The 27,900-nt window shown below is 35.8% G+C and overlaps 1 pseudogene; it reads right to left on the reverse strand.

Annotated features, from left to right (window-relative positions):
• Positions 1-6,359: 6,359 nt before the first annotated feature.
• LOC141453861 (U2 spliceosomal RNA) lies at positions 6,360-6,531 on the reverse strand (annotated as a pseudogene).
• Between the last annotated feature and the right edge of the window lie 21,369 nt (positions 6,532-27,900).

Consider the following 27,900-nt stretch of genomic DNA (forward strand, 5'->3'; position numbering starts at 1 on the left):
ACATGGCGGTTACTCAAGGTGATGTCACGATGACACAATTTATTATTAATTCTATTTTTAGTTGGTCAAACAAAATTTAAATAAAAATATAAAATTAAATACTAAAATTGTAAATCAAATCAATTTTGCAACTATTTATACCGGTTACGGAAGCTACAAGATGTTCAATTAAATAAAACTTCTTCCGGTGCACCTGTTAATAAATTTAAAACCCCATTTTATGAACTTGAATAATTCAAGAAATTAGAAAAAAAATCTGGAGTTATTATTGTCTAAATTATAACTTATTTCTAACTGATTTTTTTTTAACTAAGTCTTGATTACTTAAGTAAAACACAACTCAGAAACACCGTGGAAACAGTAATCTTTGAGAGAAGAGACGTTGCCTTGGCTACAGAATCCATCTTGATCAGTATATAGATTCTTGAACCCTAGGCTTTTCTGAAGGCTTTCGTGTCTGACACTTGTAGTTCTGTCATCAGATGCTGTGTTTTCTCGTCCATTATCTTCTGGACTTCCAATTGCTCTTGAATCACAAACTAGCGAGTTTAACTCAATCAAAAACAGGACTTGATGGGATAGTTCCGCTCCTCCTGTTATATTCTGCGAAAGAGCTAGAAGGGAAACAGCATCCATACTAAGTTTTCTCGGTGGTGATGTTTAATGGCTTTTAGTACCTTTCCAAAAAATAACAAAATGGTACTTTAAGTCTGATCTCAACACAAAACCCACTGCCATTTAATGGGCGGGAGATTTATAGATAGTTTTTCCATTAGCTTGGTCCAGCTGGCTTTCATTAACCGCCTTAAAAACTCCTGCACAGCCACCTTGATCTTCGTCTCTTTTCAGCGAACGCACGAGTGACTCACGTCCACAGGAAATAAAATGATACCACTGTAGAGGGAACTAAGGATTCTAATTTGGCGAGGAATCGGTCAAATAAAAAAACAAACTCGTCTTTTTGCCAACGTTTCGACAAATATATATTGTCCTCTTCAGGGCCTGGATATTACAAATACAAAACAATTTACAGAGTCAGTAACATAGAAAAAACAGTAAAAATCAATAATACAAAAATAAACAGTAAAATACAATAAATTCTTTATAATTATTGAAACTTACGTGGCTATGTGGGTTGGTTGAGTTACAGAAACTAAGAGCCAGAAATGGAGAAGCGGGTGTATATATATGTATGTTATACTGATTTTTACTGTTTTTCTATGTTACTGACTCTGTAAATTGTTTTGTATTTGTAATATCCAGGCCCTGAAGAAGAAAATATATTTGACGAAACGTTGGCATAAAGACGAGTTTGTTTTTTTATTTGACCGATTCCTCGTCAATCTTGAATCCTTAGTTTAATAATTTACGGTCACGAAGCCTATATATTCATATTTGTAGAGCGAACTTTAACCACACACCTCTCTCCCAAATGTGGCGCCTGTAAGATTTTTTTGGGAGGAAATGTTTCGAACAAAAGTTCTAGATAATAAATAAGTTCAGTAAATCACTTCCCATCAGCTGATTTCACTGAAATATCAAGTAAGATATTACTGCGCTCTTCCGTTTTGTAAAAGTCTCTAGAAACCACAGAAGTTATATTTCCGGTGAAAAGTCAAAATTGAAAAATCTGGTGCAAAAATGTTTTTCCTTACAAAGAGATTACGTCATGAATTTCATCCAGATGTTGGACCTCACGATTTACACGAATCAATTCGATCATTTTTCATCGACCACCAATTTCATTTCTTCATTAGCCAATTAATTATTCTTCCTATCTTAAATATATTTTTTTTTCTTTTTTAGTATGAACGAGACCCAATATTGAAAATCGTGAGATAAATAAGATCGATGAGCAATTCAACTTGTATATTTTTTTAATTTTAGTATTTCCAATGAATTAGAACTTATTAAACAGTAACCTATTATTTAGTAATCGATAAGTGAGTCGATAAATTTGCTTTTATTCTGCACTTGTTATACTAATGATGGGATTGCTGGAGAAGTATACTTATAATTGGTATTGCTACTTTTGCCAATTCCAATGCCTCATTGATGATAATTTAGTCTATAATCTCACTCATGGGGAACACAACATCTACAGTTGCTTAAATAGTACAGAATAATTGTTCAGTTAGATCTTTACTGGGCCATGATACTTATTAAATGGAAAAAGGTTAATTATATACCACCCTTGGGCTGGAGAAAAAAAAAAATCGATTTTTGAATTAGTTACGTAGTTAGTTACGCCCAAACTTCTAGATAGTTCGATTCATGCAATCGTTAATGTGTTCAAAACCTAGTCGTGCATAACATCACAGGAATGGGTTTTACTTTTCGTTATTTAGCCTTTAAACAGGTTTGAACCCTTTATTTTAAGATGTAGGGACTAAGTAGAGGCAACTTGTTTAAAATTAAAAAAAAATAAAATCAATCCACAATCCACGTCATGTATTTTCTTTTTTTTTTAAAAAAAATTTGGGAAATTTTGGGCGAAAAAAACCCGCGTAAATTATTCAGTAAATTGCTCACTTCCGCTCCTTGCAGACGACCCCCACCGAAAACCTCCAAATCCCATCTAATTCACCACCATAGAAAGCTGGGGCACCCATTGGCGTATAAAAATTAATGAAAGCAAAAGTGTCCACGTAACTTTCACGCTCAGGCGTCAATCGGTCTCCAATGTTTAACTTACTCAACGAACCCGATCCCTACCTCGAACTTAGTACGCTATCTGGGTTTCTACCTGGATAGTAGACTCACAGGAGATTCTAAAGACAACAGCCAAACAAAAGGTACGGACAACTAAGACGCACGATTGGACTTAGATTAGATTAGATTGCTTTAGACGGGCGATTCCACAGGAACGCAGGCAATCCAGAATGCCCATTGTTCCTCGCCCACCCCTTATCTCATAAGAGATACTAGGGCTTCAAAACCAACAAATCCAGCTAAAGATTGCCAGATGCCAATACTACAAACTAATAAAGTAGCAACAGGACTAGGAAGCATGGCGACTTGAATCGCCCAGTGCACTGGAATAAACCTACAAATCTGGTAGAGATTATCAGATGCTACAGTCTCCTGGAGGGAAACATTTAACCTCCCCCGAAGACACTGAAATCTAGTTTTAGAATAAACTGGACACACCTCAACAAAGTACGATTGGACTTAGATCTAAGTCGAAGCACACCCAACAAACTAACCCCCCTTAATCCCCACCTGGACTTACGGATCAGAGCTGTGGGGCTGAACTAAACCCACCAATATCTCCCGCATCCTATCCTTTCACCCAAAACTCTTCCGCTATATTGTTAATGCTCCCTATTGTGTCTTTAACCCAACGTTTCACAAAGAAATATCTCTTTTATCATTGAGTCTATCCATTCATGACCCAATCTGTCTTTAACTTAACGTTTCACAAAGAAATATCCCCTTTATCACTGAATCTATCTATTCATGACCCAATCTGTCTTTAACTCAACGTTTCACAAAGAAATTTCCCCTTTATCACTGAATCTATCCATTCATGACCCAAACACAACGTTTCACAAAGAAATACTACCCTTTATCACTGAATCTATCCATTCATGACCCAATCTGTCTTTAACCTAACGTTTCACAAAGAAATATCCCCTTTATCATTGAATCTATCTATTCATGACCCAATCTGTCTTTAACCCAACGTTTCACAAAGAAATACTACCCTTTATCACTGAATCTATCCATTCATGACCCAATCCGTCTTTAACCTAACGTTTCACAAAGAAATATCCCTTTTTTTCACTGAATCTATCCATTCACGATTCCTCAATTTCCACAGAACTCTGCCATCCTTAATTCAACAGCCCTAACTCCCTTCCTTTGTAGCCCCAATAAATAATTACGTTAAATACAACAGATATTGATGGAAATGTAGATCATCGTGTCCCCCCAATCAGGTATCTTCTTTTCCATGGGGCGATCTAAGTCACACCCCCATTTAGTAAATCCACCCTTACACGCTATAGCACGCTTTCTAGTTCCCTGTAAGCAAAGACAAGCTATTAGGTCTAGAAATGGAGTTTCACTAAGAACTGGGAATTAGAAAAAGGAAATTACAATTGTATTATGGGGACGTACTTTCACTGTAAAGGTGTCTTGTATATGGATCCCTCCTCTACTTGGTCAACTTGTTTGTCTGTCTGTCGACCTGTAGAGCAAGTTTCCTTTTAACAGCGTTTTTTTTAAAAACTGTAACAAGGCCACATACAGCGGCTTCAACAACTGTTTTTATGTATATATATACATATATTTTGTATAAATATGTAAATATATATAATATGAACTTATTACCAAACTGTATGAGTTTGATATTTTTAATTCTTATTTCTTTTTATGAGGACGGCCGTGTTATAACTGTAAACATGAAATTCTAGTTTTTGGCGCAAAACAAAAAAGTTATTGCCGCTTATTTTTATGATATATGAGGCATTGAGATCAAGATATATCCCCATGTGATTCATTCACTCATACAAAACTTTCTTCTACTTACATTTCGCAAAGCTCTAATTTAAAAAAAAAAAAATTCTTTTAACTTATTGATTAAATGATTATTAATATGATGCTTAGCACTTTGGAAAGGAAGAATCTACTCACCATCTCTCACAAGTGCCCTAAAGTACGAGGGTCGTTTGAAAAGTCCGTGCAAAGTCAGAGAGATAGCGTATCGAGGTTATGTTTAGTTAGTAGCATCTCTTGGAAGAACACACACCAAGTTTCAGCCAGATCGGTCTATTTCTTTGTGTTTGGCATTCGTTTGAATCGAGGAAGACGAGTGATTTTCAAAAAATGGACGAAAAAGAATTTCGTGTGTTGATTAAACACTACTTTATGAAAGGCAAAACGCCTCAGGAGACTAAAGAGAAGCTTGGATAAACATTATGGTGACTCTGCACCTTCGATTAGAACAGTTTATAAGTGGTTTCAAAATTTTCGGAGTGGCCATATGGACACAAGTGACGCTGAACGTTCTGGACGCCCTGTTGAGGTTACTACTCCAGAAATCATTGATAAAATCCATGATATGGTGATGGATGACAGAAGAGTGAAGGTGCGTGAGATTGCTAGTGCTGTGGGCATCTCAAATGAACGGGTGCATAATATTTTGCATCAACATTTGGACATGAAAAAGCTATCCGCAAGATGGGTGCCGCGATTGCTCACACTTTGACCAAAAACGAAATCGTGTGAAGTGTTGCAAGGACGGTTTGCAGCTGTTCCAGAAGAATCCGCAGGACTTTAAGCGCCGTTTCGTCACTGTGCATGAAACATGGATACATCACTACACTCCTGAGACCAAAGAACAATCTAAACAATGGGTTACCAAGGGGGAATCTGCGCCAAAAAAAGGCGAAGACCGTTCCTTCGGCCGGAAAGATTATGGCGACTGTCTTTTGGGATTCGCAAGGAATAATCCTCATTGACTATCTGGAAAAGGGTAAAACTATTACAGGTGCATATTATTCATCGTTATTGGACCGTTTGAAAACCGAGCTGCAAGAAAAACGCCCACGATTGGCCCACAAAAAGGTCCTTTTTCTTCACGACAACGCACCAGCTCACACCTCAGCAGTTGTGGTCGCAAAATTAATGGAAATAGGGTTCCAACTCGTTTCACATCCCCCCCTATTCTCCAGACTTGGCTCCCTCGGACTACTATTTGTTGCCCAATATGAAGAAATGGCTGGCGGGAAAAAGATTTTATTCAAACGAGGAGGTGATTGCAGAAACGAATGGCTATTTTTCAGACTTGGACAAATCCTATTATTCGGAAGGGATCAACAAACTAGAGCAGCGTTGGACCAAGTGTATAAGCCTAAAAGGAGACTATGTTGGAAAATAAAAAAGGTTTACCCCAAAAAATTAAGTAGTTTTTATTTTTGCACGGACTTTTCAAACGACCCTCGAACTGCCCTGTTCAGAACCCTTAACAGATTTTCTGGAAAAAAGTTTTTCAATAAAAAAAAGTTGTAGATTTATTTGTTTTCCATCAATGTACAAAGTTTAAATAGAATCGTAGCAGCCGTTGGTGAGAAAATCTGGAAAATACAGGAAAATTCTATTCAGTAAAGTGGCACTTCCGGTTTGCCGATTTTCCTCAAATTTGGAAATTCGGTCTCATATTTTATTTTTATTAATATTATACAAGTGGTAAGCCAGTACAATGAACAGTAATGGTACTTTAGAGAGAAACCTTAACTACGCCTTTCTCTTAGAAGTTCCCTCTTATCCAAATGTTTCGTAATAATAGTTATGAGAGCTACAATTAGCTCACCAAGTTTAAAGGGAGTCTGTAGAGCGATATTCCAGAAAATTCTAAAAATAAATAGGAAAATCTATTCACTAAATTGATACTTCCGATTGATCGATTTGAATCGATTTTCACCTCGATTGGCACCTAAATTTTATATGTCATTTCTGCGATTTTTGGTTTTTATGACTTCCGGTATATACTACACTTTGATCTTAGCCAAAAGGCCGAGAAGCGATTAAATAAATTAAATAAAAAATGTAAACTTTTGAATTCAGAGTTTGAAGTGCGTAAAGATTATGTTTCATGCCGAAATAAGTATAGATCTTTAATTAAACAGTGTAAATTTGAATATTATCAGAATCTAAAAATATCTTTATACAATGTTAAGAAGAGCTCAGAGTTCTGGAGGGTAATCAAGAGATTTAAATGTAAAAAACCTTTGATTGTCCGATTTCTATAACTCAGTGGGAACATTTTTTTATGTCCATTCTTCCTCCTAAGATTATTGATAATATTGAGTTTTTTGGTATTTTCCAGTCTGATTTAGATAATGAGATCAGTTTGGACGAATTGTTAGCAAGTATAAGTAATTGTAAAAATAATAAAGCTGTTGGGCCTGACTATGTTCCCAATGAGTGTTTTAAATTTTTGCCGGCAACCTGGACCCACTACTTGTTGAATTTGTTTAATAAGATTTGGCAGGAAGAGAAATACCCCCCGAGCTGGCATAAAGTTCGTTCTAGATTACTTTTTAAAAAAGGTGACCCAGCACACCCAGAAAATTACAGATCAATAGCTATTTTTAACACTATCTCAAAAATTTTCACTTCCATTATGTACAATAGGCTGATGGTGTGTGGGTTGAGGAAAGGAATCTAATTCCCGAAGAACAATTGGGTTTTCGTAGAGGACGCGGCTGTCGAGATGCGATATTTATACTTTCTTCGATAATTAATTTGCAACTGCGGAAAAAAAAGAGTAAGTGTTTCGCTTGCTTTGTGGATTTGAAGAGAGCTTTTGACTCGGTTGTACACGAGAAGTTATGGCACAAATTGTATTCGCTCGGTATTTGCGGTAAAATGTTGCGACTTATTATCAGGATGTATGACTTATCATCAATGGTGGTCTGTCAAGGAAATGAACAGTCCTGTGAAATTCCGATTAGGGAAGGGGTTCTACAAGGGGAGATTCTGAGTCCGTTACTTTTCTCGCTATTTACTTCTGATTTTGTTGATTTTTTTATTTCCCGTGGGGCTAAAGGTATCAACGTTAATCCCACTACAGATCTCCAGTGTATCCTGTATGCTGACGATACCGTTCTTCTGTCTACTACCTGGAGGGAAACCCAACAAAATTTAAATATTCTTAAGGAGTATTGTGAAATTAATTCATTGGTAGTGAACACCAGTAAAACAGTGATTGTTATGTTCCATAAAGGAGGCCGTCTTCCAAAGATGAAAGATTTCCTATTCAACAATAGTAAAGTCGAAGTAAAAGGCAATTACACGTATTTGGGTGTCCCTTTCTCTTCTTCGGGCAAATTTAACACTGCTGCCAAATATCACCTCACTAAATTTAAGGCCGCCAATTCTTCTGTTTTGGATCTCCTGAAGAAAACGCATTCTGAAAGCTGGGAGGCTAAATGCCTTCTTTACGAGTCTATGGCAGAGAGTGTGTTGCTAAATTGTTCGGAAATTTGGGGCTTCCCATACTCCGACGATTTGGAGCGTGCGCAGATGGCTTTTTTTAAAGCAGTTTTGAGACTACCTCCACAAACCCCAAGTGCGTTCATCAGACTGGAAATAGGTCGGAGACATATAAAGCTTAAAGTCGTCAAACGTATGCTAAGTTGGTATGGCACCCTTCTGAATATGGCGGATGATAGGCTACCAGCAAAATGTTTACTGAGATTAATGCAAATTGAAAAAAATTTCGTCCTGCCATTTAATTGGTTCTCAGTCTTGAAGTCCGCCCTTTCCACGATCAGTTTTGACCATTTATTATTAAATAGCGATGTCTCGTACTTTTCTCACCATGTAAACGACATAACTCAAGCATTCGATAACCACTTTTTTAGTAAAGATATTGATTTTGTAAACAATTCTTCCTTCAGTGTATTTTTCAGAAATATTTGTTCGTTTGGCTCAACAGAAAATTACCTCTTATTGAATTCAAATATAGAAAAAATAAGATTAATCGCACAAATGCGTCTAATGGGTAAAAAATTAGGTAGAATTTTATTTAATAAAGAAAGATACGAATTTAACCCTACAAATATTTGCTTGCTGTGTTTGCTAAAAGTTGCTGATGATTTGTTTCATTTTCTTTTTGAATGCCCAAAATTCTCCGCTCAAAGAGACAAATATTTAGTTCAATATGTTTTAAGGTTAAATGCCCCAGTTGAATGTTTCGAAAATCTGTTAAACATTGATAATGTAATTAAACTTGAACATATTTTTTTGTATAGCATCATATGTTTAAAAGAAAGAAAATTATATTTAAACTATTCGGCCTAATTAAAAGATGAATGTTTTTTTTTCTGTTTCTTAGATTTTGAATTTTTTATAGTAGAAATTTTAATTTAAGGTTATATAATTTCAATTTTTTATTTATTTACATATTTATGTTGTAATTTTAATTTAAACCCTTTTTTGGTTTTTATTTTTTGAGTTAACCTATACATAGATGAATATTGATTTCTGTTTTATTTTTTGTAAATATTGTGACCTCAACTCCATGCCATAAAGATGTATTCTTTTGTGCAAATAAAATGATTGATTGATTGACTTCCGGTATATACACAGACACACTGAATGAGAGAGAAAAGCGGTTGAGAGCGAGAGAAGTTTGTAAAAATCACTTTTTCGGACTCAAGGGACTTCAAATCAGGGATTTTTCTAGTGAAAAAAAAAACATAAAAATCGAGAATCTGCTCGTTATTACAATAACTCTCTTAGGCTGGAACCATAGTGGAGTGGCGAGCAAAGCGGCGATGATAGCGAAGAGCAAAACGGCGAAATCAAACACAAGTTAACATATGGGACCGCGCATAGTGGCGAGAAAAGCGAAGATAGAGCAACGCTATCTATAGAGAGTGTTTGTTTTCGCCGCTTTGCTCGCCGCTCCACTATGTTTCCAACCTTTAGCCGGATTTGTTGGTCTTGAAGCTCCGGTATCTCTCATGAGATGAGGGGTGGGCGGGGAACAATGGGCATTTTGGATTGCCTGCGTTCCTTCCCCTTTTTGGTAGAACCGCCCTTTTAATACAATCTAATCTAGAAGACTTAAATTTTACAATTGAAGTTCTAATGGCCCCTTAACTGCATGGGTAAAACAAGAATTCTCGTCACCGTGGGGCAAAAATTTAAATTTTTTAAAATTAAAATTTTTAATCCAAACCCTATCATCCTGAGATCGACCTCATTACTATGATTCAGATCGCTACAGGAAGTCATCCTCCCCCGAAGGCACTGTAATCCCTGCAAGTTTATTATTTCATCCCCTTTCCAGAATCTTGTAGAATAAAGCTTCCCTCTTTATGTGGTCCAGAGCTGCACCCAGGAGCTCTTATTTTTAATATGATCTCTTCTGGTCTTAACATTACAATCAATGCTATTATTATGTAACAATGAAACATAAAAAAAATATACAATATAATAATAACTAATACTTTAAACAATAAAAGAATAACCGAATAACAAGCAAGGTTATTCGACCCAATTACCTTTATTCCCAATTATCTTTATTATGTAAATTATATATAGATAATTTATTATAACTGTTGCAAATTATCCGACAGTGAAGTTATAACTTTTTTATAACGTTTTCTTCATCAATTTGTAAACATCAAATTGTAATTGGTGGGGTCAAATTATTGGTTAATTTGTTTAAGATTAACTTGAGACATGAAATCAAGAAGATCCTTTGAGTTTAGATATTTGAGACGGGTACCTTAAGGGCCTAGGCCATGAGTGAGTCCTTAACCAATACTCTAACTCTAACATTCAATCCTCACACTGGGTCTATCTTTAAAGCTTCCAGTCTCATCAGGGTACAAAAGCGCAGGGCAGCTTCTAAAAGTGCAGTTTCTGTGGCTGTTGAAAGACTTTCTCGTTGTACAAGTAGGGGAGCTATTGGTGCATCACTGCTGAACAGTGTTACAGTCTAAGCATCTTTCTTGCTTCAATTTGCTGATGATTTTCAAAGCAGATTTGATATTAAATTTCTGGTTTTGTTTGGAATTATTTTGGCCACACATTCCATAGACAGACAGATAAATAGACAGACATATTGACCAATTTTTCATACGATTACTTTACTTTCACTTGTACAATTAGAGAAAGCAAAAAATGGTACTTTAAAAATGGTAAAATGGTACTTTATTCGGAGATTTTTTTTTTTTTGATCAATAATTGACTATCATTAAAAATTACAACTACAATTAGTTTGAGCTTTTAGGAATTTTCTTTTTAAGTTTGAACTCTTTTCATTTAATTGGTTTTTCGTCTCCGTCGACCTTAAAATGGATATCCATGTTCATTGAAAGTGGTGATTCGATCAGAATACTTCCTTTAACCTTATAGTTACAGTTTCCGGTAACATGACATCGATCAAACGGAAGTGGAACTTCAGTATTTTGTTTTTCTCTCCGAAAATGACTACAGCGAGTTTCCTTTTACAAGTCAGTTCTCCAAAAATACAAGAGCTAAGATCTTACGTCTTTGGGGGGGGGGGGGGGTCTACACTCATTTTTGCGATGTTCTTGGGGGGGGGGTACCTTAAGTCTTTGGGTTTTTTTTTTTTAGAGTGGTGATGTTTTTGTATGCTGGCAGATAGAGGCCTACCGAAGATTTTGGGAATGGATAGAGTGAGACAATGCTGTGCCCAGTTTCCGCTCAATCAGGTTTACGCTCAACTGTAATTAGCGTAAATTCCGGTAACCACTGATCTGGTCCTTTTACAGATTCCTTTAAGGACAACGATTCAAAGTAAAATTGAGAATCAACGCAATGAAAGTCGACGCCTTAATTATTTATTTTTAATTCTTACTTTTTTTCTGTTGCAGATGGAGTGTTGATTTCCGGGAGTGTTTGAAACGGAAGTGCCCTTTTTATTATTAAAAAAAAAAAAACGCAAAATTTAACTTGTGCGCTAAATAATGTAAACCGGTTATTCAAAATTCCGAATAAAATATAACAAAGTGCGCCAAATTAACTTAACTTTTTTATAAATTGTGTCAAGTGTCCAGTGAAAATGGAAAAGGAAGTGACGTCAGGCAAATCAACGTAATGTTTAAGGTGAGTTAATAATTTTAAATTATTTAAATAATATTATTATTGAGAGAAAATGAGGCAAAGTATGAAAATAAAACTTTTTTGTAAGACCCTGTGGGATGAAAGAACTCATCCAGATACTATAAGAAAGTTTGAGGGATGAAATTTAGGGATAATCGCTCCCGAGAGCCTATTAACCACTTCCTTGATTCTGGATTACATTAGACAATATTATCTATTAACTATATGAAATGTTTATTTTTGGCATCTTTACGATTACAATTTTTATTGCATAATTCGATAATTTATCGAATAATACCAATGGCAGATAAATTAGTAAAAAATATATTTTTAATAAATAAAAATAAGAAATTCTATCAATTAAATCATCATAACTGACGTAGCAAAGATGACGTTTCAAGGGTTGGGTGTGTCGATGAAACTTTATCGTTACGTCATTTTATTGGATGTTTGGGAGGGGGTATAGGTTGCGATTTACATATATTTTGAAGTAAAGGTTAACTCTAAAGGAAATACGTTTTTCTTAGTTTAAAAGGTAAAATTTGTACTTATTAAGAACTGTGTTTTACTGTCTAAATTACTAGGGTCGTTTGAAAAGTCCGTGCAAAAATAAAAACTACTTAATTTTTTGGGGTAAACCTTTTTTATTTTTCAACATAGTCTCCTTTTAGGCTTATACACTTCGTCCAACGCTGCTCTAGTTTGTTGACCCCTTCCGAATAATAGGATTTGTCCAAGTCTGAAAAATAGCCATTCGTTTCTGCAATCACCTCCTCGTTTGAATAAAATCTTTTTCCCGCCAGCCATTTCTTCATATTGGGGAACAAATAGTAGTCCGAGGGAGCCAAGTCTGGAGAATAGGGGGGGGATGTGAAACGAGTTGGAACCCTATTTCCATTAATTTTGCGACCACAACTGCTGAGGTGTGAGCTGGTGCGTTGTCGTGAAGAAAAAGGACCTTTTTGTGGGCCAATCGTGGGCGTTTTTCTTGCAGCTCGGTTTTCAAACGGTCCAATAACGATGAATAATATGCACCTGTAATAGTTTTACCCTTTTCCAGATAGTCGATGAGGATTATTCCTTGCGAATCCCAAAAGAAAGTCGCCATAATCTTTCCGGCCGAAGGAACGGTCTTCGCCTTTTTTTGGCGCAGATTCCCCCTTGGTAACCCATTGTTTAGATTTTTCTTTGGTCTCAGGAGTGTAGTGATGTATCCATGTTTCATCCACAGTGACGAAACGACGCTTAAAGTCCTGCGGATTCTTCTGGAACAGCTGCAAACCGTCCTTGCAACACTTCACACGATTTCGTTTTTGGTCAAGCGTGAGCAATCGCGGCACCCATCTTGCGGATAGCTTTGTCATGGTCCAAATGTTGATGCAAAATATTATGCACCCGTTCATTTGAGATGCCCACAGCACTAGCAATCTCACGCACCTTCACTCTTCTGTCATCCATCACCATATCATGGATTTTATCAATGATTTCTGGAGTAGTAACCTCAACAGGGCGTCCAGAACGTTCAGCGTCACTTGTGCCCATATGGCCACTCCGAAAATTTTGAAACCACTTATAAACTGTTCTAATCGAAGGTGCAGAGTCACCATAATGTTTATCAAGCTTCTCTTTAGTCTCCTGAGGCGTTTTGCCTTTCATAAAGTAGTGTTTAATCAACACACGAAATTCTTTTTCGTCCATTTTTTGAAAATCACTCGACTTCCTCGATTCAAACGAATGCCAAACACAAAGAAATAGACCGATCTGGCTGAAACTTGGTGTGTGTACTTCCAAGAGATGCTACTAACTAAACATAACCTCGATACGCGCCAGTGGTGCTATCTCTCTGACTTTGCACGGACTTTTCAAACGACCCTCGTAGACTTAGATTCGAAGTTTAAATTCGAATCATTTTTTTTTTTTAAGTACTGTCTAATGCATATCACTGTGAAGTAAATTTTCTACAGGAAATGAAACCGCTTCAAAACTCACACTCAGACTTGAAATCATTTAGATATTAGAACCGTAAATTACACTGAACTTGCGGGGGGGACCGCCCGAAATGTTATGGATCAATATCGATATTACCATCATTATTAACTTGGAATTTTCCAGCCCCGATTTCACACGTCATCATACCATGTAATTCAAAGTAATTACCGTGTGTAATTCATATTTCAATAATTTTATTTACTATTAACCTTATTTTTTTTTAATATTAGTTAAGGATTGGCTTATTTGTGAATAACAAATTATAGCCGAGCTGTTACAGGCTAGACCCGCAAAGCTAAGATGTATTGTGGTACTAGTCTAGGCCTTGTATTTTATTTAATGGTTAATATGAGGAATTTATAGTAAAGTATGTTAGGCGGTTATAGACTAGACCCGCAAAGCTAAGATGTATTGAGGTGCTAGCAAAGGCCTTGCATTTTATTTAATGGTTAATATGAGAAATTTACAGTAAAGTATGTTTGCTAGTCGCCTCTGTGCACGACACCAAATTTGGTGGTTAAACACAGTTTTCGGCAACAATGTTAAATAGAAGAGTTTATATCACATTACACATCTTAGAGAATCGATTATCTTTGAGGTCATAAACAAAAACATGTCACTAAAACAGAACTACCTCTGTGTGACAGTTTGCTTCACTTCCTATAATTATTTATTGTCTAGACCAGTCTGAACATGTTCACCTGTAATAAAGGAAAAAAAATGCGAGCACAGTTATGACAATAACTCGGTTAATTACATAGTTTTATTGTTATTAGTTAATAATGGAGTCATCATAAAGGTAGCGCCACTGGTTACCTTCACCTTAACCTTCTAATTTTTTATTTTTTTTCTGTATCAATGGAACACGATTTATTGCTTTCTATAGTTACCATAGTTACCATAGTTTCCATAGTTTCTTTTTTCCTTTTTTAATTCATTCATTTCCATTTTCCTTTCTTTACTTTCATTTAAGTCTCGCTTAAACTCGTATTGTGATTGTGGAAAATTGGAGTTTACTAGTAAAAGTTCATACTTTGAAGTTTCCCACGGGTTCATACCTGTATTGATGCCCCTTAATGCTTTCCAAGGGTCCCAGTCGAGAAATCTTGGGTCCGACTAATCATCCGGCTAACTAAGGGATGTCCTTCCGTCAAGACCGTGGGGTTATAAGGATAATTCTAGGACTATTAACTGGCCCCTTGCAGGCTCAGAAAGCACATGCATTGCATGAGCCTGGCGGATGATAACCTTTGTAGGTTCTGTCAGAAAGAGGAGGAAATGGCACTGCGCGTGTTGTGTCAGTGTGAGGGGCTCGTGTGGCTAAGGATGTTACTTCTCGGGGAGTGAAAAACCAAGGCCTGTGAGCTTTAGCCAGGAGTCGCTCTCCCAGAATTAAGAGTCTGAAGTCCTTATCCCAGGTGAACATACTAATGGTTAACGAAACCCCCTAATCCAACTGATGGATTTCGATGTCTCCTGACAGAGCTGGACCAATGATTCTGCCATAATTGCTAAGGGTAAATTCGAAGAAACCCTCTGCGAGATCATTCAACTCATCTGAAGGGGTGAGCTTTACCCAAGAGTCACTCTCCGGAATTAAGAGTCTAATTAAAAGGACAGGTCTGTAGGGGGAGCTTTAGAGTGAGGGGAGCCACAATAGATCCAAAGGGGTCGCAGTGGCGTAGACCTTGAGGCCACCCTAGCCTAATCTAATCTAATATAAGGGATGTCCTTATCCCCTGGGAACAGACTAATGGTTAACGAAACTCCCAATCCAACTGATGGATTTCGATGTCTCCTGTCTGGGATACACCAATGATATTGCCATTATTGCTTAGCGTATATTCGGAGAAACCCTCCGCGAGATTATTCACCTCATTCGAAGGGTTGAGGGACATTTTATACTGCCACAGGTGACCTCTAAACAGTTATCTTTCTTTGACGGAAATTCCTTTTTTTAAAAATTGGTCTTGCTAGATTTGAAGACATAGATTGAAGAAGTGAGAGCTTGATTGTGCTGATTCTCCTACCGGAAATAACTTGGAAAATTAATGACGAAATTTGGTGTTATTTGCTGAGATTCAGTAGGAGAAAATCTTATTTCCGGATACGATTTGCAATAATTATCATAGATACTATCCCCTTAAGAAAATATCACACAATCTGCATTTAAATTTGATATTTAATTATTTCCTTTCCATTTTTCATAATTTTATAAACTGTATAATATTATTTGAATTATTTAATAACTTAACTAGATATTAATCCAGTTTGACCCTGATTGTTCAGAGTAGTACTACTTTTGAAATCATTATGTAGAGTTATTTGAAGCATTTCCTTCTTCTTGATCTTTCATTATTTTAATGGTTGCTTCAGATGGGAAGGGGAACAAATATGTCGTCCATGTTGAATATCAACTTTCTCTTTCTTCAGAAATTAAAGTTTCGAGTTCTTGTTAGGAATTTTAGTTGTAAGGAAAAGCATTATTTCCAACAGACATTTAGTAGAATTAAGAAAATTTGAATTTCGAAGTCGTAGAGTTGAATTTTCCCGGATTTTCTTTTTTGAAAAACACATCCTGATGGATATCCCAGTCTAAGAACATATTGTGGTGCCCGTAGCCCACAGCGCACAGCGTATGTAATCAATTAGCCGATTAGCCAATCTATAGACAAACTGCAGTTCTTCATCGCCGTAGCACACATGTTTATTGTATCCCTGGCTGGTTTTGGACCTTCGACCATCGTCAGAGGTAGAATAATTAGTTAGTGCAGAGATTTCAGCTCACTCATTGTAGTGTCTTTTCTTGGGGAAGTTTTACGGGTTGCATTTATTTTTTTTATTTTACGATTCTTATTACCTTCTTAAGGTTAACAAAGTTTATGTTTGCCTGAAATTTCGAGTGTACAGATAATCACGTCACCGGAAGTGAGGATTTCCTGAAAATGCATCTGATCTTTAGCGAATGCTGTAGCTAAACTCCTATCTCTCATTCAATATACCTGTATTAACCATTGCTTTATTATAAATCAATTTTTATGGACGTCTACAGACTACTTGGACGACGCTCCAAATTAACCATTGAACTCAAACGCTTAATATACAATACTATCCTCAAACCTATGTGGACTTACGGACTAGAGCTGTGGGGTTCAGCCAAACCTACAAACATACGGACAGTACAAGACATTTCAGTCAAAACTCCTCCGACAGATAGCTGACGCACCTTTCTACGGTGACTAACCTCACTCTTCACACCGACCTCAACATTCCCTTCATAGACCAACTCGCCAAGATTAAATATCGAAAATTCCATACTGCTCTCTCTACTTGCTCCAATCCTATTGTACAGTCTCTCGCCACCTCTGACATCCCTAACAATACTCCTCGACGACTGAATCGTCAGTGGCCCCGCGACTTCCTTACTGACTAAGAACTAAACGTAATTATTCTCCTATCTCTCCTCTCTCCTATAGAGAGTTGGGTAGCTTCTCTCCTCCTGCTCTTCCCGCACCAGTTCATCTCATTCACCTCCTATTTACTTATTGTATATATTTATACAGATTGTAAATTACAAAATAAATTTAAAAAAACAATCTTTTAAATAATATAATTTAAAAAAAAAAATCCATCTAAATTTTACATTTGGATAGTAATGTCCCAGGGAATATTTTAATATCCTTAGAATATGTCAAGTCAAACGTCCTTCAACAGAAGCTAGTCCCATGTGTACGAGTACATGCCCGTAGCACCCAAGGCTACTTGTTTTACACTGCATTGGCAATTGGTTTGTCCCACCAAAAGAAATTCTACTTAAGACGACGATGACCACATTGTGGTGGTGGGGGAGAGAGAATACATCTTGGCCAGGCTAATAAGTGTTCAGTAAATATTTACTTTAGTCGTGCGCAATGTGATTGGCTAGGTATGGGCACGTTTAGTCATTGTGAAGAATGTTGCTGCGATGACGTAGGTCTCTCCGGTGGCCAGATTTACTTAGAGGGAAACCATGTCCGGTTTAGCTTTGTCTGACTTCCTCACCTCTTCTATGCAGTTTTAAACAGTTGAATGTTTTATATCATTGCTATAAATATTTATTGGTGATTTCTAGCAGTAGATGGGGAATTCAAAGTTATTATAAAATGATTTTAGAAGCGACTATGAAGTTCCATTAAAAGAGTAAAGTGAGTAAAGTAATCGCCTATTTTTTCAGGCGGGGCTTAACGTCCAACTACCAATTAGGTGTCGTGGACGGAGGCGACTAGCAAACATACTTTACTATAAATTCCTAATATTAACCATTAAATAAAATGCAAGGCCTAGACTAACACCGCAATACATCTTAGCTTTGCGGGTCTAGCCTATAACCGCTCGGCTACCGTGGCGCCTATGAAGTTCCATCAATCTTATAACAATTTCAAGCAACAAATTACCTTAAAACAAATTGATCCATCAGTGAGCTAGTGTAGTTAAACTTATAGAATGCTGACGATGCAAGGAAAAATTAATTTTTTCTTAACAGAGTAATAGCATACAAAAAAATCGGCTAGCGCAACAATTAAAATGGAATAAATAATGGAAAAATGGTTCTGAACACTTAGTGAACTTTTACCCCAGGGTTTACGCCAGAGGTCGCCAAAGTGGTCTATATAGAACCCCAGAGGAGTCTATTAAACAAAAGTAGGGGTCGATTTGAGCCACGGCGGTCGAAGGTAAAACAATTTCGAACCCCATATAGCGAACCTTGCAAAGAAACACCAGGCACACCTATCTTATTACTTTACTTATTAATAATTACTTATTATTTAATAAATATTAAGGTATTTAAATTTCAACATTCAAGATATTTTTCATAAAACTATTGCTACACCAAAGTGTAAAATTACTTTAATAAATGTTTAAAATCATAAAATAAATGTACAAACACAGTACCTAATAGATAGTTTTATTTTAATTAACTGAAAATTTCTTTTATGGGTGGGTCGATGGAGATTTCGATTTCGAAAAGTTATGATCAAAAAAAGTTTGGCGATCCCTGGTTTAGGCGAACAAGCAGATTGGGAATAACCGCTCCAGAGACACTCATAGGGGCGCCAGATCCTTTCCCCAATTCTCCTAGGCAGGTCTACCTCGTCCCTAACATCTGGTGATCATCCATACTCCTTGAAAAACTCCCAGTAAAGTGATGCAGTCTGGGATGAGCACTCCCGAAAGCCTCAAAACATCTGTTCCACGAAAGAGAGGGCATCTCCTTTCTCTGTCAGTCATATATTGTTTACGAAGATTTTTCTAAGGAAGAAAACTCGCCTCCAAACTTTGAGGAAGGGTTCTGTAGTTGATCTAGTCATACCTATGGTTCAACCAGTTTCCGGCAAGAGCTGTGGTAGTTCTGGAAAGAGAGCGGGGCAGTCGTTATCTTGCTTCCTCTTCCTTCCACCCAAACATTATCTCCAGATGTTGAGGATGGTTCCGTTTTGTCGCCTTTCACCAAGATATTGCAGAATACTCTGCTCAACAACCGCCTCTGGTGGCAGTTGTTTGGAAGGAGCTCCTTGCAGTAGATATTTCGGTTCTTGACCCTCTCCAAGTGTTGTACTTACTTTACCCCAAGTCTTATTGTTATAGAAATCAGTTGTAAATCAGTTTTTGTAAGTTCGCATAGTTTCCAGTTATGCATGTTATCATGATTATGGGAACTGTATTAATAAACTCGGCCGGAATTAAGGATTCCCTCGCCAGGAAAACTCACAACAGATTGTGAGAATGATCTAGAGATTACGATGAAATAGATAAAAATGAAGCCATACTATAAACACAGATAATATCCCCGCCATAGTTACGTTTGAAGGACCTCAGAGAATCTCAGTGTTCTGGCTTCATTGAAGCGTAAAACAAAGCGGTTAGCATGTTTTTAATTTCAGATGACGGTACATAGCAGAGGCCGCTATTTACACCATAACGGGAAGTTGGTATATGGCGGCTTCAGCCTAGATCAAAGAAAAGAAAGAAAAACAAAAAAAAAGAAAAAGAGAGTGGAAATCATAAAGATCTTTATGGTTGGTTAAGAAGATAATCCATTTTCCGGATATCGCCAAAAATCTGTTTCCGGAGATAATTCCTCATAAAACAATTTTTCCACTTCTGCTTTCCACTCACGACTGCTAGATGTACCTCTCTCTCCTTCTTTACCCCAAGATTTAACGGTCCTCCTTCTTTCCCCCCATAAATTCGGGCACAGAGATAAGGACAAGATTCATGCAACCGTTTCTATGGTAACAGGAGATAATTTAGGAGTTATACAGGGGGAATTATAGAATTCTAGCTAGATGTTGACAGCCAGAACAGGGGACTTAACAGGAATGAAATTGGCACTTCTCTTCAGGACTCTGCCACTCAAATCGAACCTAGAGATCTAAAAAGTTGAGGGAAGCTTACTGGAGCCAGTACCCGGAAAATGTAAAAAAAGGGGGAAAAAATAAATCTGTTCCTTAAGGTAGGACTTCCGTTGTTGAGGGTTGGCTCATCTTGTTACGTGATGGATTCATTAATACAAAAGGAAGAGAGATTATTACCTACTTCCGCCATTTTTGTTGTTGTGTTTTTCTTTGTTTTCAACGTCAAGCTTTCGATCCAGGGCCTAGAACTTCTTCAAAGCTGTGGAACATATTTTACAAAAACAGGTCAACAATTTATGCTAACTTGACGATATTAAAAATTATTGAAAAATGTGATTAGATCCCGGTTGGGCTGCATAACATCGTTGATTTTATCCGTCGTAGCGCGCATGCGTATTGTACCCTTGACCGGTTTCAGACGTTCATCCACCATCAGAGGTAGATTGGCATAGTTTGGTGTAGAGATTTCAACTTCACTTATGTTTCCATCTCGCACTACACTTACGTCAACGAGTCAGCCCTTATAATTACTAATTGGGATTCAGTACTTAAGTTTATCCCTCTTTATCGTATAAATTTTAAGATTTTCGGCGATTTTTTTGTTTGTTTGTGCATGTTCATGCATGATCAACTTCAAGGAACTTTCATTATGTAAATTGTTTTAGTAGAAAGACATGAGTTTTCGAATTTTTAAAGTGTGACATCATCTTTCCTTCCGCAGCGAAAAAGTTTGGTTTTTTTGTCTAAACCAACATTACCTAACATTAATTCAATTGTAGCTATCGATTTAATTGGTGATCGATTAACAAGTTTGCAAAATAAATAAATATTAAAGAAGTTAATAAATTAAACGTATTATTATTTTATTATTTTTATTGGAACATTTAAAATTATACATTTTACATTTATATATTATAATTTGCATCTGGGGTCTAGCCCCATACAAAAAGAGAAAAAAGTTTGGCGCGACAATACAAGTAAATATACAAAGAAATACTGAACAATATCACAAATGTAGTACAAACAATGCAAAGATACAATTTTTTTTTTTTTAAATTATTTAAATGTTATCTAAATTTATTATTATTTTTTTAATTTTATTTCTTTTTTTATTTATTTATTATATTTTATTTTATTTTTTTTTTTTTATTCTATAAAGGATCTCAACCTTAGTGCTGATGAAAAAAATAAATAAATATTTTTATAATCTTTCTTCGACGAGGGGTTCAAAACCAGACCAGGCCAGGAGGAATCAGGGTTTATATGAGCGAGGTAGCGTTCTCTAAATGGCGTGAAGGCCGGACAGACAAACATAATGTGGTGCAGATTCTCTTTTAAATTAGATTTACATAGAGCACAAACTTGTTGCGGATCTATTTTATAAGAAATGGCGTTTATTGTTATTTTAATGTGATATTTACTTGCAGTTCTAAGTTGAGCAATCAGTTTAATAAATGTTATTGATATATTCTGCGTGAGGTAATTTTGTGTATCCTCCAAGCAGTTGTAAATTTCTTTATAATATGCGTTAAAATTAGAAGTTTGCAGGCTGCACACATCATTATTTTTTAAATATTCTTTATATTCTTTCAATATTATTGGAATTTTTTGCTTTATATATTTATGATCTGCTGATTCTGGCAAATCCGCGTAACCAATCAACCTCAAAAGACCTATCAGCTGAGAGACCCAGTTATATTTTGAGACCGTATTAGCTCGCGATCTCTCTAACAATTTTGTGAAACAAATTTTGGGGTATCTTGTGGAGCTCATTTTGACAAGTTTTACTAAATAATTCAAGGTTACCTTTAATATATACCAGCTGATGTGGGCCAATCCTGTTTCTAATCTTATTAAATAGTTGGGCGTATTTTTCGCTAACTGTAGGTGACGCTTAAAAAAACATAGATGCGCTTTCTCTATTTCATTACCATAGCGCAGTCCCCACACTTGGGCCCCATACAACAGGGTGCTACGTATAATGGCGTCGCTAAGCCTCAGTTTGGATTTCCAACAGTTCAATTTTGAGCGCGCGCAAATGTCAAGTACCGCCCCTGTAGCTATATTAGATTTTGAGATAGACTGCTTAACAGCTTGTATGAAGAGACCAGAATTTGAGAAAAGTACTCCTAAATAATGAAAACATTTAACTATTTCTACCTGTTCGTTATTATAGAATATTTGTCGTTCCTTTCTCGGTCTACCTTTATAAAATTTAATAATCTTTGTCTTGTTTACATTCACTTGTAACGAGTTTTCTTCTGAGTATATTCTAAGTAATTCTAGTTTATTTCTAATATCAGAATTCGAGTCGCCAAAGATTATCAGATCGTCTGCATATAACAATATAATTATGGTAGAATTAGCTGAAATCGTAATACCATGAGCACCATTTTTAGTAAAAAAGCTTTCCAGGTCACTTAGATATAGATTAAAGAGCAAGGGGCTAAGGGGATCGCCTTGAAGAACCCCTTCGGTTATCTCAAAAAATTTCGAATAGTTAGATTCGCATCTTATTTTCATTCGCACTCCTTCATAAATACTTCTCATTAACCTTATAATTTTACAGCTGACGCCCAAATGAAAAAGTTTGCACCATAATTTATTATGTTGTATTGAGTCAAAGGCTCTCTTAAAATCCACGAAAGCCGCATACAAAGAGCCTCCTTTATTATTTAATTTCAATTGCACAATGCTATTCAGAACAAAAATATTATCTAAACAACTCCTATCCCTTCGGAAGCCAGATTGATTTTCCGGAATTAAATTATTCTGGTTTGCCCAGTCGACAAGTCTATCATGTAAGATTTGTGTTAGGATTTTTAGAAAACAATTCATCAGCGAAATACTTCTATAATTATTCGGGAGATGCCTGTCACCCTTCTTAAACAACATGGTACCAATTACGTCATGACAGGAACTAGGTATTTTTTCTTCATTAAATATTTTCTAAATTAAACGTAACATTACTTTATTTAAAAAAAGTATTACTTTCCATTTAATGACATTTATATATCTAAACTTAAACTGTATTTTATAAAAACTTAAGAGCAGCTTAAGCTCTAATTATTACAGTTCTGCATAATCATTGTGAATAACCTTTACAGCTTCATCTTTATTTATTACCTAACCTTAATACTAACTTATTAATACGAACATATCAAATTGCTGTTATTGTGTAAGATGTTCGTTTTCTGTAATTATCTCCCCCCCCCCCACTTAGTGTATATTAACAGAAACCAAAAAAAAGGTCACGTGCTTTAATTACAAGCGTTTCGAATTAAGTGAAAGGGAAATTGTTTTATTTTTATATATTTGTATTTTATCAGCTGTTAGAATCGGAGTTGAACTTAAGCTTTAAGGAACGAATCGTTAAGGAACGAATTTTAACAAATGTTTTCACAAATTAATCAAGTGGCTTTCATTTTTTGTGAGGACTTTGTTTTACTAAAGTAGTGATCAACCATTTATCGTTTTTGGTTTGAAGGTTTTCTAGTTTTTTCGGTTAATATGTTTACGCTTTAGCCAATAAAAAATCAGCTACTTACAAAAAAAAAAAAATAGAATCTCGACTCATGCCGTTGCAATACCAATAGTGGAACTCTGCATTAAATAATAATGCAAATTTTATGCACAATAATAAAAATTCGTCTGGTGCATGAATGAGCATGATTTCCTCTTTAACTTCCCCCCCCCTCTCCTAATATAGACAGGAAATAACTTATGCTACAATTGAGTGTCAGCTAATATCCTTTACAACTTCGCTTCCTTCCTCTTTTCATTCATTCGCACACTCATCTACGAGAAGTGAGAGAGAGAGAGAGAGAGAGAGAGAGAGAGAGATAATTAAACTCTCATGAATTGGTTTCTTTACAATAACGGCTTCAGCTTGTCTTGTTCTTATCAACTTGATTTTTTATTTTTAATTTGTTGCAATTATTATTTTTTGCCCCCGTTTCTTCATATTTTTTCCATCTTCCATTTTGAACTTCCGCTCTATTATTTATCGTTCATTAAACAAATTAGTTATCTGCCGGGAATTAATTGTTACAGATAAACATAGTATTTATACAGGGTGTTCATTTTAAGACGGCTCCAATGCATTTCATGCTTAAACGGTTAATCTGAGCGAAAAATGGTAGAGGAAAAATTTGTTGCCTGTTACCTCTAGTTTCAGAATATGTGACTTGATTTTAGATTCCTGCCCGCATACGCGGCTGAAGCGCGACCAAAAGTGAGGGTTTGCAGTTGACCCCCATTTTTATATATACAGTTTTAAAGAGTGCATTTGAAATGCATTTAAAATGCATTTGAGCCGTCTTAAAATGAACACCTTGTATAAAACATACAATGTATATACTTAAATTACTTAAGTTGAGCTTTATCTCCTTATCTTAAGTGATAAGAGATATCGTGTTTTTAAATTCAAATTAATTTCCCATTTTTGAGTGAATCGATTGATCGAAAATGTATCTTTACTAATCATATTTTTCACTCTACAAAAAGTGAGTCCCTACAAAAAGTGAGTCCCTACAAAAAGGCACCTCATGATTATGTTTAAATTTCTTACAGTTGGTTATAAACCTTGCAATCTACCTACCTACCCTATGGCGCTAAGGCCCTACAAGAACCTGGGCCTTCTCCACCAATCGGTTCTTTGTAGTAGGCGTACCTCCGCCATCTTTTGATGACGCCCATTCCTCTCAAAACTCCCCTCCATACCATCTAACCATTGAGGCCTCCCATCTGCGTTATTACGGCTTCCTTCTGGCTTTCCCTTCCTAAAAAGTTTCCTTGAAATTCCAGTTTTGTGGCACATTCATTCGACATGTCCCAACATGCCACCTTAACTTGGTTCTCTTCCTTCAGCTTCTGGTTCCCTGAAACTCTGCCGAAGCTCCTCATTTTTCCCGATTCTCCAGAACCACTTTCACGGCAGACAGGCCCCAAATATTCGTCGAAGTACTTTTCTTTCCCATATATTGAGAAGTTTTTTGATAGCTTTTGAAAGTACTTTATAATCCTTATATTCTATTAATTTTTATTTGTAACATACGAATATTTTTTGTACCGAAAAATTTGTTAACATGGGATCATTAGATTCCCTCTAAAGTATCCCATTTCTGTACAATGCACAGTTCTATGCCTTGTGTCAACTTTAAGGAAGCTTAAAAAGTTTAAAAAAATCAAGTGCGACTACTCGAGGAATTGTTCCGGTTTTTTTTTTTGAGATTCTCTTTTCTAGGATTTCTGTAACTTCCTGTACATTCATTAGATTAGATTCAACCTAGGGCGGCCTCAAGGCCTACGCCACTCAGTGGATCTATTGTGACCCCCACGAATCTAGAGCTTGCCCTCCAGACCCCGTCCTTTTAATCAGGACTCTTAATTCTGGAGAGCCACTCCTGGGTAAAGCTCCTCCTGAGGCCTGCCTTGGTCTTTCCACCCCGAGAAGTAACATCCTTAGCCCACATCCTGTACACATTACATACATATGGATTTATTGCTTTTACTTTTATTATCTTTCCATAAAAATTGGTTTTAGGCCCAGATATTAGGGGGGAGGGTAGCCTTGCCCAGTAAGTTACATTTCAATGGAAATGAAAGGTTTTAAAAAATTGTATAATGTAGATAAGAATTTAATAAATCTCAAATTTAGAATACAATAAATTTGTAGAATTTTTTACTATTTACTATTTCAAGTTTAAATTTAACTTGATCAAGTCAAAGGCAGGAAACATCTACAAGATAATTTGCACTTTAATTCCAGTAAACAAATGCTATGTAATTTAATACATGACTCATTGCACTATATACTTGCACTGTTAAATGCCACCATAGAAAGGTTGTTGCACCTTAAAACGCTCTTTTTAAGGTTTTGTTGCATCTAGTTTGTTCTTCGGCCAATGGTGCATAAACATATCGTAGGTAGATTGGGTGGGTAGACTTGCAGTTTTTTTTTTTAGTAATTCTACATCAGGAGAAATGGTTGATTGGAGATTTTTTTAAAAAAATCAAAATTCAATCAATTAATTTGACTATAATCAATTAAATAATACAGAGAATAGCAGACCTAAAAATCATCGTTAATGGGTAAATTAACTGGAAAAACTATTTCATTCGGAAAAAAATTCTTTTTTTTTTTTTTCGAATTGAAGACGCCACGATAGTCTAGCGGTTAGAGGCTAAACCCGCAAAGCTAAGATGTATTGCTGTACTAGTCTATGCCTTGCATTTTATTTAAAATGGTTAATATGAGGAATTTATAGTAAAGTTTGTTAGGCGGTTATAGGCTAGACCCTCACAGCTAAGATGTATTGCGGTACTAGTCTATGCCTTGCATTTTATTTAAAATGGTTAATATGAGGAATTTATAGTAAAGTAAGTTAGGCGGTTATAGGCTAGACCCTCACAGCTAAGATGTATTGCGGTACTAGTCTATGCCTTGCATTTTATTTAAAATGGTTAATATGAGGAATTTATAGTAAAGTAAGTTAGGCGGTTATAGGCTAGACCCTCACAGCTAAGATGTATTGCGGTACTAGTCTAAGCCTTGCATTTTATTTAAAATGGTTAATATGAGGAATTTATAGTAAAGTAAGTTAGGCGGTTATAGGCTAGACCCTCACAGCTAAGATGTATTGCGGTACTAGTCTATGCCTTGCATTTTATTTAAAATGGTTAATATGAGGAATTTATAGTAAAGTAAGTTAGGCGGTTATAGGCTAGACCCTCACAGCTAAGATGTATTGCGGTACTAGTCTATGCCTTGCATTTTATTTAAAATGGTTAATATGAGGAATTTATAGTAAAGTAAGTTAGGCGGTTATAGGCTAGACCCTCACAGCTAAGATGTATTGCGGTACTAGTCTAAGCCTTGCATTTTATTTATTGGCTAATAATGAGGAATTTATAGTAAAGTATGTTAGGCGGTTATAGGATAAACTCGCATAGCTAAGATGTATTGCGGTCTTAGTCTAGGCCTTGCATTTTATTTAATGTGTTAATATGAGGATTTTATAGTAAAGTATGTTTGGCGGTTAGATGCTAGACCTGCAAAGCTAAGATGTATTGCGGTACTAGTCTAGGCCTTGCATTTTATTTAATGTTGAATATGAGAATTTTATAGTAAAGTATGTTTGCTAGTCGGCTCCGTCCACAGCACCTAATTTGTGGTAGTTGGACATAAAGCTCGCCTGTAAAAATAGGCAATTACTTAACTTATTAAGGGAAATGAGAATTAAAAACAAAATATTAATAAACAAATAAATACTCACCGGAATTAATGAAAGTTTTATTTAATTCAATCTTAATTTAATTTATTTTAATCTTATTTAATTGATCTTAAAAACGAATGATCTGTAACTGAGTTGCATAATTTCTTAGTTCCTTGACATAAAGTGGTTCCCAGTTTCTTTAAATAAAATTCAGCTGCAGATCACCAGCTGCCCTTGGCGAGAGATAAAAACAGCCCGATCATGGTCATCGCTAATGAAATTTACTTGTTACCCATTTTTTGTTTTTGTTTTTGTGTTTTTTGTTATTGTGGTTTACTTTCACATTGTATCTTTATATTATAAATTTTAATGGTTACATAATAATTGTGAACAGATAATAAATAAATCACAATTTTTACCTTAACTGGTAGTTTTTAGGTATTAAAATATAAAATAAGTTTCAATATTTTTTAATTTTTAATTCAACTTTCACCCAGTCAGAGATTGGATTAATTTAATATTAATTTAATTTTTACATTAATTAATCGTTCTTTTAATCAAATGACAATTAGTGAACTAAATTTCAAAATTAATTGTTAATCAAATTGATTTAATAACTCACTATTTGACTTTTCAACTTATTGGTTCGAACCACGTTTTGGCGAGGCCATCTTTCTGAGTATCTCCAACAAAAACTTATCAATTTATTG

Source organism: Rhodnius prolixus, unplaced genomic scaffold, assembly GCF_049639745.1.
Source record: "Rhodnius prolixus isolate KJV_2025 unplaced genomic scaffold, Rpr scaffold_3, whole genome shotgun sequence".
Taxonomy (NCBI): domain Eukaryota; kingdom Metazoa; phylum Arthropoda; class Insecta; order Hemiptera; family Reduviidae; genus Rhodnius; species Rhodnius prolixus.